Genomic DNA, 13,125 nt, shown 5'->3' on the forward strand with positions numbered 1-13,125 from the left:
TCAGATTTGTCTGAGTGACGTGACAATGATCTGTGAATTGGCAACATGAGTAATAAATCACTAAGTTGTGGGACAAAACTCACTCTGATAATGGCAGCTTATTTTTCCATCCCAGAATCAGCAAATTCCATCCTTCAAGATCTTCCATTATGCATTGTAGTTCTAGCCCTATGTTGTCTTTGATTACAGCATATCATGAAGAACTGTGTGCAATCTGATCCTTTTTGATTTTCCAATTTAGATCTCAAGAAGTGAATAAAATCAATGTCAGCATTTTGACAGTGGTAGTAGTTCAGACTTTGTTCAGAATTTTTTTCTTATAACTTATGTTGTTCTATATTCTGATGATACATAGAGAATGTTTCACAGTGTTTGCATTTATCTCATTGCTTTGAATGTTTCTGTCTGATACAGACAAGGCTGGGTACCCTCCACGTCCAGATAAACTGCTCCACACTTCATCTCATTCTGGATGGATGAAGTAGGTCTAATGAATCTTATCATGTTACTTTGCCATCTGATGCCTTATGAGTTTTTTGGTAAACATATTATGCTGGATTTACTTAGTAGAAGCTTTAATGTTTTAAGTGGCTCTTTGAATACTAAACCTATTTGATTTGCTTTCCCCACAGTCAAAGTGACACAACATCGATCTATTCTGAGTTGCTGAAGGTTCCCTTTGAGGCATTTCCGCTCAGGTCCTATTTACATCTTCTTTCATTCCTGTGCATGAATCTGTATCTTTCAGTGTAAGACTCTTCCTTCTTCAGATCAACCATGAATTCAATTCAGTGACTTTGGGAGACTTGCTGGGCCCTGAGTTTGGTGCCAGATATTGTTGTGAAAGGCACAAGTAAGAGAGGAGACATGCCTGATCTTAACACATCAACACCTGTCCTGAAGAAGAAGCGCTCAAAAGCCAATAGCTACTAAACAGAATATATGAACTGGGTTTCAGATGATTTTAGGCAATGGAAAGATGACTTACTAAAGGTACCATAGCATCGATTTTAAGTTTCCCCTGCCATGCCTATTAAACTATTGCCTCTACTGTCCTCTCCATCTGATGAAAGGAGGTAGCCTCTTTCTGCTTAGAAGTCACACTATGAAACTTTAAATTAAAAATGCTTATTCACTACATCTACCAAATTTATGTACCATTCTTCTAGCGGAGGAGAAGCTAACAAAAAGGATGCTGTGTGAGACAGGACCAATTTTATGTTCTGACTTTATCAGTTTGTGCAATCAAAAATTTGCTCATGAGCTTCCCTGGTAGTCCAGGGGTTAAGAATCTGCCTTGCAGTGCAGGGGACACAGGTTCAGTTCCTGATCCAGGAAGATCCCACAAGCTGCAGGGCAGCTAAGCCCATGCACCATAACTACTGAGCCTATGCTCTAGAGCCCACAAACCACAACTACTCATCTCCTGCGCCACAGCCACTAGAGCCCATGCACCCTACATCCCGTGCTCCACAAGAAGAGAAACCACCACAGTGAGAAGCTTGAGCAGCACGACTGGAGAAGCCCCTGCTCACCACAACTAGAGAGAGCAACAAAGACCCAGCGCAGTCAAAAACAAACAATCAAAATATCTTAAAACAAAGTTAATCACAATTAATAAAAAATTGCTCATTAACTATGAAAAAATTAAATCCATTGTATTGAAGAACTAGTGGGGCTTATTTTTTTTTAATGTAAATTGAATTGATTGTCTGGCTCAGTTCAAACTGGTCGAGCTGAAACTTAGGCTCAGCCTAGGCAGAGGCAGGGGCGGGTTAAAGGTGTGTCTAGGAATGTAGAGGGCCAGTTATTCAGGATCAGAGGTGAAGGGAGGTGACGGGTTTCAGAACTGAGAAAGCAAGCAACATTTGGCAGATCTAAGGGAATAAAATGACAGTTCAGTGGTTAAGACTCCACGTTTCTCCTACAGGGGGTGCGGGTTCAATCCCTGGTCAGGGAACTAACATCCCACATGCCGTGTGGTGCAGTAAAAAATAAAATTAAAAAAATGTGGCAAATCTGAGGTGTGATCAGGGCAAGCAGTAGCCCCAAACACTGATGGAAACATCAACCAACTATCTAAACCAGAGACCCCAAAGGAAGACATACTAAGGGACTGAAGGAAAAGAGCAATTCGGCAGGGAATAAAATCAAAGGTGAGGAAAGACCTTGATAAAAAGAATCAAAGGCTTGTCTTCACCTCAGCCTTTTTACTCTCCTCCAGCAGAACCCTGGACCAAAGCCCTGGGCTGTTCAAAGGGGTGGATGATTATGGACACCTGACTCCAATACAAGAAAAAAAAAAATGAAGAGGATTGTGGTTTCCTGAAGCAGAAGCTGAAGAAAGCATTCTTTCATGTTGCTTCTTTATGACTATCACCAGAAAGATTTTTTTTTTTAAGGCAGACATTGTTAAATAAGCACTTAACTTAGCAAGCTGTGAGGTCTATCTGGTTTAAAATTTAGCAAAGGGTGGATCCTGATACTCCTGAGAATGGCGATGAGAATAGAGTCAAAATCCAGAGCTCCAAGTTTTTAGTTCTATCTCTACAAGGACTTAAATGCCAATTCGGAACTTGAAATAGGTATAGATTTTCTTTTCCCTTTCCAAGCCAGCGCTGTTTTTCTTCCGTATAAAGGACGCGATGTGAGAGTTCTTCGATAAAAGGCACTGCTCTTATAAGAGCAGGTGCTACTGGAACACAGCCCATCATCACCCGCTCAGCCACAGAGAGTAGTATCTACAGACCCCAGTGAAATTGGAAGGAGCAGGAGTTGGCTTCATGGAGGGATGTAATGGGCCAGTAGCTGTCAGTTCATTGTTTAAATAGGTGCTGTTCCTCCATGGTATTTTTTCCTGCCTAGAAGCTGGCTCAAACAAACATATGACCCTTTTGTATGATCTATATAGACTGTTGGTTTACTGCAGAGCACTTGAAATTGAAAATACAAAAGCTTTCTTTGAGTGTTAAAACAAAACAGCTTCTGACTTGCTCTGAAAAATGCACATTGTGGAGATTCTTATCTGGATGGGCCTTTGATTTCCGGCCAAGTTTAGAGGAGGATGGTCTAATAATAAACCAGTAAAGCAATCTGAGTAGTAAATTCATGTAAGAGTTTTTCAGAGAATGTCGAGATAAAATCCAAGAGAGAATTCTCAAAACAACCCCCAAACCAATAAATTCCATTCCTCCACATCCCTCATGATGACAATGAAAGCACAGAAGAACAAGCGTCTTCATATTACTAAGAGTAGGTTATTTTCTTTCTTTGTAAAAAAAAAAAAAAAAAGAAAGAAAGAAACACTACTTGGCTGCTTCTGATTATTTTTAAAAATACATATTGTTAGAAGAAACTTGGAAAATACTCATAATTCCACCAGTCTAAAATAACCATTTTCTTTCTGTAGACATCTATACTGTTTTTTTAAAAGAAAGCTTTATCACACTGTGTATACAATTTTATAAGTGTAAGTTACTCATGAAAAGGTAGTGAAGGTCAGCTGAATGTTTGAGAAAACATCAACTGTGAAGATTAGTTGACGACAACAGTTCTCACTTCTCTGATATACTTTCTTCCATGGCTTCTGCCAAGTGTAATACATCTGGCAGGATCAAAAGAAACAAGTGACACTTAACAAAGGAAGAGAAAAATCAGTCGCGTTAAATGCACAGAGATTTGGGGCAGAATCAAATCCTGGTCTGGGCCTTTTGATAGTTCCCAATTTGGTAGCTTCTCATTTCATCCTATTCTACCCCCAAACCAATCTAACTCCCTCTTCTCTGGACCTTCAAGTGATTATGAATTCAAAAGAACATGTGTTCTAGAAAGAGTTGGCTTAATCCAAACAAAATGTCTATGACATATGAGTATGAGTGTATTTGAAAGCAAGCGTGTACATGGGCATTTATGAGTACACACATATCTGTGTGCATACATGCATTTGTAATGAACACCCCCAAATAAAGGAATTTTAGTCTCCTGAAGGGTAATACTAAATAATCATGAACTAATTGTGATAAGAATCACCATTTACTAAGTACTAAGCTCTGTGCTAGTGATGCTGCTTGCCTTATCAAAGGCAAATCAATCAATGTGATATACTACATCAACAAAAGAAAGGAAAAAACCACATGATCATCTCAACAGATGCAGAAAAGGCATTTCACAAAATTCAACATCTATTCATGATAAAAAAAAACTTATTAAAGTGGGTAGAGAGGGAACATATCTCAACATAATAAAGGCCATTTATGACAAACCCACAGCCAACATAACATTCAACATAATATTCAAAGCTGAAAACCTCCCTGCTAAATTCAAGAACGAGACAAGGATGCCCATTCTTCCCATTCCTAATCAACAGAGTACTGGAAGTCCTAGCCACAGCAATGAGACCCAAAATAAATAAATAAATAAATAAATAAATAATATAAAAGATACCCAAAGTGGAAGGGAAGAGGTAAAACTGTCACTATTGTAGGTGACATGATATTCTATATAGAGAACCCTTAAGTTTCCACACAAAAATTATTAGAACTAGAAAACAAGCAACTCAATCAAAAAATAGGCAGAAGATCTAAGTATATGTTTCTCAAAGAAAACACACAGATGGTTAAAAAGCATGTGAAAAGATGCTCAACTTCACTAATATTAGAGAAATGCAAATCAAAAAAACTACAATGAGGTATCACACTAGTGAGAATGGCCATCATCAAAAAGTCTACAAACAAATGCTGGAGAGGGTGTGGAGAAAAGGGAATCTTGCTACACTGTTGGTAGGAATGCCAACTGGAGAACAGTATCAAGTTTCTTTAAAAAACTAAAGCTAGCACTACCATGTGAAAAATGAAAGTGAAGTTGCTCATTCATGTCTGACTCTTTGTGATCCCATGAACTGTAGCCCACCAGGCTCCTCCGTTCATGGGATTTTCCAGGGAAGAGTACTGGAGTGGTTGCCAGGTCCTTCTCCAGGGGATCTTCTGGACCCAGGAATCAAACTCGGGTCTCCCACACCGCAGGCAGACTCTTTACCATATGATCCAGCAATCCCACTCTTGGGCATGTAACTGGAAAAAATCATACTTCGAAAAATACATGCACTCCAATGTTCACTACGCAAGCCATTCCAGCTTTCTTGCCTGAAGAATCCCATGGACAGAGGAAGGCTACAGTCCATGAGGTCATAAAGAGTCAGATACAACTGAGCAGCTAACACATACACATACATAATGTTCACTGCAGCACTCTTAACAATATAAAATAGCCAGGATATCAACTAGAGGTCCATCAACAGATGAATGGAGGAAGAAAATATGGTGTGTGTGTGTGTATATATATGCACATAAATACATATATACAAAGGAATATTACTCAGCCAAGCCATTAAAAAGGAATGAAATAATGCCATTTGCAGCAACATGGAAAGATCTAGAGATTACCATTTTAAGTAAAGTCAGACAAAGACAAGTACCGTATAATATCACTTATATGTGGAATCTTAAAACACAATACAAATCAACTTATTTATACAACAGAAACAAATGCACAGACTTATAAAGCAAACTTATAGTTACCAAATGGGAAAAGAGGTAAGGGAAAAGGATAAATTAGGAAGCTGGGATTAACATATATGCACTACTATATATAAAACAGATAATTAGCCAGGACCTTCTATATAGCACAGGAAACTCTACTCACTACTCTGTAATAATCTACATGGGAAAAGAATCTGAAAAAGAATAGATGTATGTATATGGATAACTAAATCACTTTGCTATACACCTGAAACTAGACAATATCATAAATCAACTATATTTCAATATAAAATTCTAAAAATAAAAATTTTTAATTAAAAAAACTACTAGAACTAATGCATCCAGGGACTTCCCTGGTGGTCCAGTGATTACAAATCTGCCTTGCAATGCAGGGGATGCAGTGTGATTCCTGGTTGGGGAACTAAGATCCTACATGCCACGGAGCAACTAAGTCCACATGCCACAACTACAGAGCCCTCATGCCACAACAAAAGATTCCACATGACACAATGAAGACCCCAGGTACTGCAATTAAGACCTGTTGCAGCCAAATATATTAATTAATTAAAAAAAACTAATACATTCACAAAGGTAGCAGGACACAAGATTAATATACAAAAATCTACTGCATTTCTATGGGCTTCCCAGGTAAACTCAGTGCTAAAGAATCCACCTGCCAATGCAGGAGGTACAGGTTAGATCCCTGGGTCAGGAAGATCCCCTGGAAAAGGGAATAGCAACCCACTCCATTATTCTTGTCTGGAGAATTCCGTGGACAGAGGAGCCTGGCAGGCTACAGTCCATGGGGTCGCAAAGAGTTGGACACAACTGAGTACATACAAATTGCATCTCTATACACTAATAATGAACTAGCAGAAAAAGTAAAAAAAAAAAAAAAGCCCATTCAAAATTATATCAAAAATAAAATACCTAAGAATGAACTTAAGCTAGGAGCTGAAAGATCTATATATTGAAAACTATAAAAGAATAATAAAGAAAACTGAAGGTGATTCAAAGAAACGGAAAGCTATTTCATGCTCTTGGATTGGAAGAACTAATATAGTTAAAATGGCCATTCTACCCAAAGAAATCTACAGATTTACGCAATCTCAGATATGCAGATGACACCACCCTTATGGCAGAAAGTGAAGAACTAAAGAGCCTCTTCATGAAAGTGAAAGAGGAGAGTGAAAAAGCTGGCTTAAAACTCAACATTCAGAAAACTAAGATCATGGCATCCAGTCCCATCACTTCATGGCAAATAGATGGGGAAACAGTGGAAACAGTGTCAGACTTTATTTTGGGGGGGCTCCAAAATCACTGCAGATGGTGACTGCAGCCATGAAATTAAAAGACGCTTACTCCTTGGAAGGAAAGTTATGACCAACCTAGATAGCATATTCAAAAGCAGAGACATTACTTTGCCAACAAAGGTCCATCTAGTCAAGGCTATGGTTTTTCCAGTAGTCATGTATAGATGTGAGAGTTGGACTATTAAGAAAGCTGAGGGCCGAAGAATTGACGCTTTTGAACTGTGGTGTTGGAGAAGACTCTTGAGAGTCCCTTGGACTGCAAGGAGATCCAACCAGTCCATCCTAAAGGAGATCAGTCCTGGGTGTTCATTGGAAGGGCTGATGTTGAGGCTGAAACTCCAATACTTTGGCCACCTGATGTGAAGAGCTGACTCATTTGAAAAGACCCTGATGCTGGGAAAGATTGAGGGCAGGAGGAGAATGGGACCACAGAGGATGAGATGGTTGGATGGCATCACCGACTCAATGGACGTGGGTTTGGGTGGACTCCGGGAGTTGGTGATAGATGGGGAGGCCTGGCGTGCTGCTGTTCATGGGGTTGCAAAGAGTTGGACACGACTGAGTGACTGAACCGAACTGAATGCAATCGCTATAAAAATATCCATGACATTTTTCAGAGAACTAGAACAAATAATACTAAAATTTATATGGAACCACAAAAGACCTGAAATTGCCAAAGAATCCTGAGGGAAAAGAACAAAGCTGGAGGTACAACCCTTCCGGACTTCAGATTATACTACAAAGCAGCATGGTACTGGCACAAATACAGACACAAAAATTAATAGAACACACACAGAGCCTAGAAGCAACCTCACATGCCTATGGTCAATTAATCTATGACAAAGGAGGCAAGAATATACAATGAAGAGAAGATAGTATCTTCAACAAGTAGTGTTGAGAAAGCCAGACAGCTATATGTAGAGGAATGAAATTGGGACTTTCCCTTACATCTTATACAAAAATAAACTCAAAAGAGTTTAAAGACCTAAATGTAAGAAATGACACACCATAAAATTCCTAGGAGAGAACATAGGAGAACATTCTTTGATATAAATTGTAGCACTGTTTTCTTACATCAGTCTCCAAAAGCAAAAGAAATAAAAGCAAAAATAAATAAATGGGGCCTAATCAAACTTAAAAGCTTTTGCACAGCAAAGGAAACCATAGACAAAACCAGAAATGGGAGAAAATATTTGCAAACGATGTGACCAGCAAGGACTTAATTTCCAAAATATACAAATAGCTCATACAACTCAATCACAAAAAGAAAAACCCCAAACAATGCAATAAAACAGACTGGCAAAAGACATATATTGACATTTTCCCAAAGACATGTTGTAGTCGTTTAGTCACTAAGTTGTGTCCAACTCTTTTGTGACCCCACGGACTATAGCCAGCCAGGCTCCTCTGTCCATTGAATTCTCCAGACAAGTATACTGGAGTGGGTTGCCCTTTCCTTCTCCAGGGGATCTTCCTGACCCAGGGATTGAACATGGTTCTTTTGCATTGGCAGGCAGATTCTTTACGAATAAGCCTCTAGGGAAGCCTAAAGAAGACATACAGATGGCCAAAAACACATGAAAAGACGCTCAACATCACGAATCACAGAAATGCAAAGCAAAACTACAATAAGCTATTACCTCATGCTGGTTAGAAAGACTATCAACAAAAGCCTACAAATAATAAATGTTGGTGAGGATGTGGAGAAAAGGGAATCCTCCTACACTGTTGGTGGGAATGTAAATTGGTGCAGCCACTATGGAAAACAGTATGGAGGTTCCTTAAAATGCTAAAAATAGAATTACCATATGATCCAGCAATTCCACTCCTGGGTACACATGCAGAAAATTACAGCAATGTGGATGGACTTGGAGGTACTACGCTTAGTGAAACAAGCCAGAGAAAAAAATACTTAATGATAACACATATGTAGAATCTAAAAAGTAATACAAATCTATACACAAAATGGAAACACTCACTAACATAAAAAAGCAAACTTATGCTTATCAAAGGGGAGAGGGAGGTGAGGAGGGACAAATTAAGCAGATGAGATTAACAGATACAAATTACACAAAATAGATAAGCAACAAGAATTTACTGTATAGCACTGGGCATTACAAACCCAGTATCTTATAATAAACTATAATGGAATATAATCTGCAAAAACCCCACAAAAACCCAAATCATGCTGCACATCTGAAACTAAAATACTGTAAATCTTCAATCTTCAGTACTTCAATTAAAAAAAAGAAATAAGTTCAAGACCAAAAAAAAAAAAAACAACTCTGAAAGAAACAGTATTGTAATAAAAAGTTGAAAGAAGCATATATTCAACTTTCACATATAAACATTAGTTCATGGGGTTCTCAAGGCAAGAATACTGAAGTGGTTTACCATTCTTTTCTCCTGCAGACTACATTTTGTCAGAACTCTCCACCATAACCCGTCTGTCTTGGGTGGCCCTACACAACATGGCTCATAGTTTCATTGAGTTAGACAAGGCTGTGGTCCATGTGATCAGATTGGTTAGTTTTCTGTGATTGTGGTTTTCATTCTGTCTACCCTCTGATGGAGAAGAATAAGAGGCTTATGGGAGCTTCCTGATGGAAGAGACTGACTGAGGGGGAAACTGAGTCTTGTTCTGATGCGCAGGGCCATGCTCAGTAAATCTTTAATCCAATTTTCTGCTGATGGGCAGGGCTGTGTTCCCTCCCTGTTGTTTGACCTGAGGCCAAACTATGGTTGAGGTAATGCAGATGATGGTGACATCCTTCAAAAGGTCCCATGCATGCACTGCTGCACTCAGTGCCCCCTACCCTACACCACCAACCCACACCTCTGCCGAAGACTCCTGGACACTCATAGGCAAGTCTGGGTCAGTCTCTTGTGGGATCACTGCTCCTTTCTCCTGGGTCCTGGTGTGCATAAGCTTTTGTTTGTACCCTCCAAGAGTTTGTTTCCCCAGTCCTGTGTAAGTTCTGGTGGCTCTATGGTGGGGTTAGTGGCGACCTCCTCCAAGAGGGTTTATGCCATACCCAGGTCTATTGCACCCAGAGCCCCTGCCCCTGCAGCAGTCCACTGCTGACCTGTACCTCCACAGGAGACACTCAAACGCAGTTCTGGCTCAGTCTCTGTGGGGTCTCTGGGTCCTGGTGTGCACAAGTTTTGTTCGAGGCCTCTGAGCATCTCTGGCGGGTATGGGGTTTGATTCTAAATGCAATTTTGCCCCTCCTACCATCTTGCTGGGGCTTCTCCTTTGCTCTTGGATGTGGTTATCTTTTTTTGGTTGGATCCAACATTCTCCTGTTGATGGTTGTTCAGCAGCAAGTTGTAATTTTGGAGTTGGTGATGGACAGGGAAGCCTGGCATGCTGCAGTCCATGGGGTTGCAAAGAGTTGGACATGACTGAGTGACTGAACTGAAACGTTAGTGCCATGCAAGTTTCTTATTATAGAATATCCCTTAAGTTTGTTAAGAATGAAAATTCATTGACTACTGCCAAGGCATTAGTGAGATACAATAAAGGTTTTGCTTGGAATGCTGGATGGAGTTAGTGGTAAAGAAGGTAGTTCAAGTATCACTTTCCAAAGACAGGAATAGGCTTCCCAGATAGCTCAGTGGTAAAGAATCTGCCTGCCAAAGCAGGAGATGTGGATTCGATCCCTAGGTTGGGAAGATCCCTGGAGGAGAAAAAAGCAACATACTCTAGTATTCTCGTCTGAAGAATTCCATGGATGGAGGAGCCTGGCAGGCTACAGACCATGGGATCGCTAAAGAGTCAGACATGATTAGCAACTAGACAGCAAAGATAGGAATGGGCTGGTATGCTAAGGACCAATTCACAGAAATAGCAACCCACTCCAGAATTCTTGCCTGGAAAATCCCATGGACAGAGAAGCCTGGTAGGCTACAGTCCTTGGGGTCACAAAGAGTTGGACACGACTGAGTGACAGTTTCACTTTCTTTCAACTCATAGAAAACATAAAGCTTGCAAAATGTTCTTCAATGCAACTTGACAGTACTAACAAACAGTTAAAATAGCAGTTTTTTTTTACACTTATACAATTTCAATATAAAGGAAATACTAAGGAAGAATTTTTTTCAACATCATTACTAAAAATAAGACTAGCCCTGCACTGTATAACTACATAGACAAATGTTTCAAGTGATAAAACACTGCCAACCAATGTGGCTGAAAGTTTAGGTTTCCAATAGAAGTAACACTATGATGGCTCAGCTGCAATTATAAGAAAATCTTCTGAGTAGTTACTCAGATTAGGATGTCCCCAGAACATAAATCAACGTGTTTACCTTCATCAAGAAAACACTGCCATGAAAATAATGTCAGTGGCACTCAACAGTCTGCTTACTGATGTAAAATCTGAGAATTACTAAAAGCTAATGTATTACATTTCAGATTATGCTCTATATTTTGTGATACCATATAAGTTGAATGTAAATAATGATTATTGCATGCTGGGTATGATGATAATCAAGAAGAAAGTTCTGCTGAGAATGTCTGAACTACAGAATAAATTCTCAGTGTTTCTGCAGGAAAAGAAAGCAGTTTGGGGACCTTCCCTGGAAGTCCAGTAGTTAGGACTCCATGCTTCCACTGCAGAGGGTGTGCCTGCAATTCCACATGCTGAATGGCATGGCCAAAAAATAATAATCTTAAAAAAATTAAAACAGAAATCAGTTTAAACCAACTTTTTAAAGATACAAATTAGACAGTTTGATATTTTTGTGTTATATTTTCAGTATATTTGTAATCAAAGCTCTGTAATTACCCCATGCAAGGACACAGTACAATGTGGTTTTCAGTGACAGACAAGCTCTGAAAACTGAAAGGAAAGTTAGAACCTTGGAAGAACAAAGGTTTTACATATTTTTATGACATATTCCATAATTTAACAATTATCATTGACTTAGGCAAGGCTCTTAATATTACTAATTCTGCAAAAAGTTTTCACTGAATACCTTATCAATCTGATAGAACATTTTGCATTTTATTTTCCTTCAGAAAATTTCACACACAAGAAATTAATGAATCTTTAATCTCTCTTTCATAAAAAGATAATCTGAACTCAATTGTACTTTATAAGATTAATTATTAGAACTAGGTGCTGAGGAGAGATTGAAGACACATTCTGTAAATACAGTATCGTTAGTCCCTCAGTTGTATCAGACTCTTCGTGACCACACGGACTATAGCCCGCCAGTCTCCTCTGTCCAGGGGATTTTCCAAGCAAGAATATTGGAGTGGGTTGACATTTCCTTCTCCAGCGGATATTCCCAACCCAGGGATTAAACCTGGGTCTCCTGCATCACAGGCAGATTCTTTACTGTTCATGGCACCAGGGAAGCCCAAATACAGCATTACTTAGTTCACTTTGGATTATAATATCCTGAGCTTGCTGAAACTGCCTTAAAATAACTTGTTCTACTTTCATCACCACTTGTACATAAGACTGGTCTCTTTACTATGAGTGTTATTAAAACAAAACATAAACATTTTAGATATGCATCATGCCCCATGAGTAGTGGTCTCTAGATTACTTAACAAGCAAGAAGTGAAAACTCGTTTGTAACACTGAAAATTCAAATATTGATATACACATAATGTTCATTTAAAAATGTACATAGGCATTTAATATGAGGAATTACTTCACTCAACTTTTGGGTTTTTTGTGGAATTACAAACAGACATAATAGCAATTATATTAATCACCTATGTGCATACTTTCATAAATGTGTGGTTTCTGTAATTCTTTTGATCTTTATATTTGCTTTGATTCTATTTATTGAAACATAATTGATGGCTCTTGAATCTAATAAAACAAGCTTGGATTTTATGTCTTTATTTTCATAGTGTTTTAGTTCTATTGTAATTTTTCAAAAGTATCAATAAGCTACTGGCTGAAATTTTTTTTAATATCTGATAATTGACCACAGATAGCTTAAGAAGCACTGCCCAAACTGTCTCCAGTTCAGATGACAAAGAATCCGTCTGCAATGTGGGAGACCTGGGTTCGATCCCTGGGTTGGGAAGATCCCCTAGAGGAGGGCATGGCAACTCACTCCAGTATTCTTGCCTGGAGAATCCCCATGGACAGAGGAGCCTGGCGGGCTACAGTCCATGGGGTCACAAAGAGTTGGACACAACTGAGCGACTAAGCACACAGCACAGGGACCATCTTCCCCGCTTCATGGGTCACAGTCTTATGGCGAAGGGGCTTGTGTAACTCAGTGAAGCTATGAGCCATTCCATGCAG

This window comes from Ovis canadensis, chromosome X (assembly GCF_042477335.2).
Source record: "Ovis canadensis isolate MfBH-ARS-UI-01 breed Bighorn chromosome X, ARS-UI_OviCan_v2, whole genome shotgun sequence".
NCBI lineage: Eukaryota > Metazoa > Chordata > Mammalia > Artiodactyla > Bovidae > Ovis > Ovis canadensis.